General features: G+C 50.8%; 1 long non-coding RNA gene across 3 annotated transcripts; it reads right to left on the bottom strand.

The window, feature by feature from the left end:
• Window positions 1-205: 205 nt before the first annotated feature.
• On the bottom strand, window positions 206-5961 carry LOC122152880. Of its 3 annotated transcripts, none has more exons than XR_006164844.1 (4): window positions 4511-5961; window positions 2527-2599; window positions 2335-2425; window positions 206-2187 (listed from the first exon to the last, which is right to left on the bottom strand). It is a non-coding gene; the product is annotated as an uncharacterized LOC122152880 (long non-coding RNA). The 3 variants fall into 3 exon arrangements; XR_006164845.1 differs by having other exon boundaries at window positions 2303-2425; XR_006164846.1 differs by lacking the exon at window positions 2527-2599.
• Between the last annotated feature and the right edge of the window lie 376 nt (window positions 5962-6337).

Raw genomic sequence — 6337 nt, forward strand, 5'->3', positions numbered from 1 at the left:
TATTCGGGAAGAGTAAAGACTATGAAAAATTAGTTCTTACAGGTATTTCTACGAGCCCTGTTGGCATACTGTTAGTTTATTCCAAAAGTAATTCCTGGGAAGTGAATACTATTCCATGTGAATAATGTAGTGAGACAGCAGAAAGAACAAGGTATGGGGAGTTGAGGTCCGATAATTTTAAACATGAGCCTGTACTGCTTTGGAATTTCTGTGAGACCATTTATATAATAAAGTTACAATTTAAAAAGCCTTACAAATACTGGGAACATTAATAGTGCAAAGTGAACTTCACCTAAGTAGAGTCGGTTCACACAGGTCACTCTTTAAGGCAAGTCATCAATACCTTGTTTTTAAACAAAGGGAGATAACGCCTGTGTTACACCTACTTATGGCCTACACACGGGTTTTCTGTGCTTGCAAGGAGTTCATGTGGTTTTAAGCAGAGCTTGCGGAGACTGACACAAGCATCAAACCAGCATCATTCAGCTCGTCCCATGGCTGCTCTGCTGAGACAATATGAAAAGCTAGAGGATGTGTCCAAGCCAAAAGTGGCATCTGCATTAAGTACCTGGAGAGGAAGGAAGCTCTCTGGAAATATAACAGAATCCCTCTAAAACAACAAGAGACAGAACACTATGAGAATAATAGAAGAAAACAGTACCATTTAAGAAAGCAGGAAAGAAAGATGGTGGGATAACTGTAGACGGGAGAGGGACACAAGCAATGGAAACACGAGGGGAAAGGTGAGTAGAGCACCAGGAGAAGGAGGAGAAACCGTGACGGGTGGCAGCAATAGCGACGCCAGCTGCACTGCTTGCAGTCATGAGAGACTAAGACTTTTCCTGCAGTTGTCAGAGGTTTCTTTATTCTTTTACTCTCAGGTTACTAACAAGGGCCTCCAAGTGCCCTTGGAGCCTGCACTTGCCCCAGCTGCTGGCCCGGCCCTGGTTTTGCTGATTTCTGGCGACATCCCTGTCTGCCAGTGGAAGTTGAGGAGAAGCAGCTTCAACAGTTCTCCCTTGCCCATGCAGCGGCTCCTTGCTGCAGAGAACACCACAGCCTGCTCTGTGTCACGGCTGAGATGAACTGTCACTCCCATTTTAAAGCAGTTCAATTATCAGTTGTCACAAACGGTACCAAAGAGTTGTTAGTGATACTGTGGTATCTCCAGCGAGTAAATCAGGAGTATAAACAATTTTTAACTGAAATGAGAGATTGTTCATAGCTCCTCTCTCACCATCAAAGCATCAAATGCTCCTTTTTTTCTTCTCCCAGGGAGTTGATACTCCATTTTTTCTCCAAGCTGTACAAAAGTTGGTGTTCTATACAGCAGCTGGCAAAGGTTACTCCATTGTCTTTTCTCATGCTTAGTGTGACTTTTTGGCCGTGTTTTAGCTAACAGAATTTGGCAGACTGTAGAAAAAAAAAATGCACCTAAAGATTAACACTTCGAATATTTTACCATTAGTTTCACAAGACCGGAAGCAACAGACAAAACTATCAGAAAATTGTTATTTTCCCCCCTTTAGAAATGAGCAAAGACACAAAACCGAAGCAAGTGAAGCAAAGGTATTCCAGTTCACATGGGGCCCCACATCGTGTTAATAAATTCTATTGCTATTCTGGAGATAAGGTCAGAGGCGCGTCTATGCTCGAAAAGGCAAGAAGTTTATCTTCACAAAACCAAGAGTCACCACCTTCGACAAAATCTGCACGCATGAAAGAAAAAAGTTTCTCCTTTGCATCAAATTACCCATAAAAAGCCCAACATCATAACTTGGTGTAGGCCTGCTGAATTTTCGGTGTATCAATGAATGCTTCAGAGCAATTTTGCATGAGCCAGTGTTTCTTCTCCTTCACAAGTATAGTGAAACATGCAGATGCACTGGAGAATTACATTATTAAACGTGCTGCAGAGTATATTAAAAATGGGTTCCTGCTGAAAGTTTGTTTGTTTTGCACTGCAGTTCTCTTTCTGAGTCTTGCTGATGATCGTTGCTATTACTTAAGTCTCCATCACTTAATCATCCGATTCCCCTGGGAAGCAGGGAAAGGGAAGAGGAAGGGGGAAGAAGAAATCTCACCAGCCGGTGCAATGCCTTTGGTCAACAGAGAACAGGGACTTTGACAGAAGTCAGCTGCCTCCTTGGGTCGTTGCTCTGAGATGGTACCACGACCCTCAAGAGGCTGCAAAAGAAACCCAGCCATCACGTTACCACTGAGAGAAGGTCAGAGCACGCACAAAGCACTGCTGTTGAAAAGGTTCCCCCATCCAACAGCAGCAGCTTTTCCCTGCCCTCACCTCCCCATCAGTGGCAGCAGCAGCAAACTGACCGTCTCACAGACTTCCCTCCCCAAGTGTCATCTCTTTCAGTCCCATGCTTGCAGACATTTTCCACATTTGCTTTGCAAGTTAGGTCCATATCTAAGGGAGAGAAACAGACATTAAATTACTTGTTAAAAAAACCAAAAAAACACCACCAAAAACTAAAAACTAAAAAAACAACGAAAACACATGAAATTCACCTCAGCGCAGATGTAGAGGACTTCAAACGCATCGCTGCGTCCCTACTGAATTGCGGAAAACAGACTCCACAATCTGATAGATTGTAAAGTAGGTAAGTTTATTCAGCACTGGGCACACAGGGGATCGCTCCTCCTAATGTGTGTGCTGCCATGTGGCACCGTTGCCTTAGATTTATAGAGCAAATGATTACATATTCATAATATTTCGCAATACGCCTATACATATGCATCACCTATCCCCTCTTCGTATTAAAATTAGCATTTCCATGATCTCCTCCCAGTTGAGTCTGCGCAGTGAGTTCCTTTGATCCTGGGCAGGGGTCGTGAAGGACTGGGCGGTGGTCGTGGGAGGAAGTATCTCCTCTTCCTTAGTGCTGAACTTTTCACCCCGAATTCCTGCGCAGTCTCTGTCATCCCCTGGACCCGCAGAGCAGGTTTGTGCCGGTTGTGGGGTAATCTTCACTTACTCAGGGGTGGAGGAGGCTTTTTACTTAAACAGGAGATAGTGGTCGAGCAACACAAACACAGCACTATCTATCTTGTACGATCTAAAAACTCTTATCTCGACTATTTCCCTTGTCATCCCCTTCTTGCTATTCCCATATTAACCCTTACATCCCCTGTTCCTATCTAGGCCCTGTATCACTACCACAGCTTCACTGATGCATTTCTTCCTGTGGTGACATACGATTACGTCCTTACGTTTGAGCTCGTCCGTTAACCGGCGTTTGCCTTCGTCCCGGCCTCCCACCGAAGCACGCTCTGCGATGAGGAACAGGCTGCCTGACAGCTGCCGACGGCCAGCCGGGGCAACGCCTGCAGCAAGCAGTAGGTAGGCGCTGCAATGCGCATCTTCCCAAGAACACCACACCATGCTGTCCCTGGACGTGCGGCAGCCTCACAGCCGCTGTGTCCCACCAGACCCTGGGACGCGGCGGGTCCTGGCTGGGGATTTGTGGCCCCTCGAGGCCGTGCACCCCTGGAGAGCAGGCGGAACCACCGCCACCCAGCGCCGCGGGGACAGGCGGGATCCTCGGGCACCCTCAGCGCAGCGCTGACACAACGAACCTGCTGCTACCAACACAGGCACCGTCTGCAGAGCGGGGCTGGGAGCTCACCAGCCGCGCCCCACGCTCCCGCAGGCCTCAGCCGCCCGGGACCCCCCTCAGGAGAAGGGGGACGTGACCAGCTCGCCCGCAGCTAATGGCCGCCTGCCCAGAAAATGGCGCCTGCAGGCTGGGGCGCAGCGGCCACGGTCGCACAAAGGCAGGCTTTGTCCCACTTCCATCAGGGTCTCGTTCTTGTTCTCTCGACTGGTCTTCCCAGTTTCAACCCTGCGGTCTGAAATGACGGTTACCTCTTGGCACGTGCCTCAACTGATGCCATGGCTGAGAGATCACATTAAAAAGATTTTGCCCTTTGACAACATTGCTAGCATAAACTTTTCTTCCGGGATGAGGAACGGAAAAAAGCCCAAGGATGAGCCTTCCTGGATCACGTTGGCGATCCCTGCCGATAGCACAGTTTATCTGCTAGGTTCCTGCGTCAGATCAGTCATGCAACATGCCATTAAACTATGGCCTAAGACACAGCACTGAAAGGACAACAAGCAAAATATCACCTCCCAACCGGCACAAACCCGCTCTGCGGTTTAGCCCGGGTCCAGGAGGCGACAGAGACTGCGCAGGAATTCAGGATGAAAAGTCCAGCAGTGAGGTAGAGGAGATACTTCCTGCCCCGACCACTGCCCAGCTCTTCACGACCCCTGCCCCGGACCAAAGGAGCTCACTGCGCAGCCGCAAGGAGGAGGAGACCTAATTATAATAAGAAGCGAGGGTAGGCGGGAATAGGTTATGAATATGTATACGCGTCTCATGAATACGCAACACACTGTAACATATAAGCAAGACTAGAACGGCAGGGGGGCGCGCACGCTTGTTGCGGGGGAGCGTTCCGCCGTGCGCCCGGCGCCGAATAAGCATACCTGCTTTACAACCCTGAGTTGCGAAGTCTTTCATCCGTAAATCAAGTGCTCGGAGAGAAAGGGGAAACAAGGGAATTCTGAAAGCCTCGGAGCCGTCACGCCCCCACAACTCGTGCACTCAGGTCACTGTTGGGCGCTGTGCTGGAAACAGCCGCCAGCGCCCCCGACATGAGCCCCCTCAGGGCACCCTGGGGCCGGCAGCCGCCGCCGCTCCGACCGGCGGGGCCCGCGCGCTCCGCAGCGCCGGCCGTACCGATCGGCCCGGCCGCCCGGGAGCCCCCTCAGGAGAAGGGGGACGTGACCGGCGCGCCCGCGGCTAATGGCCGCCTGCCCACAAGATGGCGCCCGCGGGCCGCGTCGCGGCGGTAACGGTCGCCCGAAGGCGGGTTTTGTCCCGCTTCCATCAGGGTCTAGTTCTCGTTCTCTCGACTGGTCTTCCCGGTTTCAACCCTGCGGTCTGAAATGAGGGTTACCTCTCGGTACCTGCCTCAACTGATGCCATGGCTGAGAGATCGCACTAAGAAGATGCAGCTTCCATTTGGGTACAAAAAATTCTGTTCCTGAACTTCTGTATTGGTTTTGTCCTTGGACAACACTGCAAGCATAAACTTTTCTTCCAGGACGAGGAGCGGAAAACTGTTCGAGGATGAGTCTTCCTGCATCACATTAGCGATCCCTGCCAATAGCGGACTGTATCTGCTAGGTTCCTGCATGAGAAAGGAGGTGTTCTGTGGCTTTGTACAGATGAACTCGCATGAACCTGTAATTCCTGGTTGCCTCAGCAGGGAGACGCGAAGAAATCCGAACAGCGTCGGAGTAAAGGAAGAGGGTATTGCAGGCTGGAATGCCTTTACCGGGGCTCAGTGTCAGATCAGTCACGCGACATGAACTACCCTATGGCCTAAGCCACAGCACTGCAGGGACAACCGGTCCCCGCAAACCAGAAGCCAACAACCTGACTAACTGCCAGTGGTTCAAATTTGCCGTACATTTATGACATAAATTGTGCCTCACGTGTTTGATTTTGCCACCTATTTTTCATGGCCTGTGTGAGTGGAAGAACGCTGTGTCCTTCACAAAATGATGTCACCTCTGTTTTCACAGTGGTTTCTCAAGGATGGGGGGGGGGGTCATGTCCGTCAAACCGTGGGCCTCGTGCTTGCCTCTGCTCTGCAACCAAGACAAAGGCACGGGGGGCGTGCAGAAGCCGTTTCCTGAGATCCTGACACTCTGTTACTGTGGGCCAATCTGGAGCGTACCGCCTCAGCATCCACACAGTTTATAAGACTAATCTTATCAAGAGCTTTATTTTAGGTGGATGAGACATTTTATACTGAAAAAGACCCCAGCGTGATGGTGACTGAGGCTGAGATGACTTGGCAAAGGTACCCGCCGTGAGCTGGAGGTGTCTTGGGAAGGAATTAAGAGTATGGAAACAGTGACGCCCTGCAGCCCGTCATCGCTGTTCAGGTGCACGTGGGCAGTTAGGGGAGGTCGGTGCCTGCGCACAGAAGACACAGAGGCAAAGGGCAGGGTCGGGAGGTGGTCCTGTCCCACTGTGATGGGAGGGAGGTGGTGCAAGTGACAGCCCTGTGTGTGGCAAGCAGTGGGGAAAGGGCCGGTGTTCGTTGTGAAAATGTATCCCTAAGTCGTGTTTTGGGGAGCCAGGCAGTAATCTAGCCATCGCCTCTTTCCTCCCTGCCGCGGACACAGGTTCTGCTTATGCAGCTTAAGCCACAGCCGGTCCCACGGACAGGGGAGGGCACCGGGGGCACTTTGCACCGGGAGCCTTCCCAAGACCCCGATGATGTGCATTTGTAACGGCAC

The sequence above is a fragment of the Tyto alba genome, unplaced genomic scaffold (genome assembly GCF_018691265.1).
Source record: "Tyto alba isolate M040663 unplaced genomic scaffold, T.alba_DEE_v4.0 Super-Scaffold_13, whole genome shotgun sequence".
In the NCBI taxonomy this organism is placed as follows: Eukaryota; Metazoa; Chordata; class Aves; order Strigiformes; family Tytonidae; genus Tyto; species Tyto alba.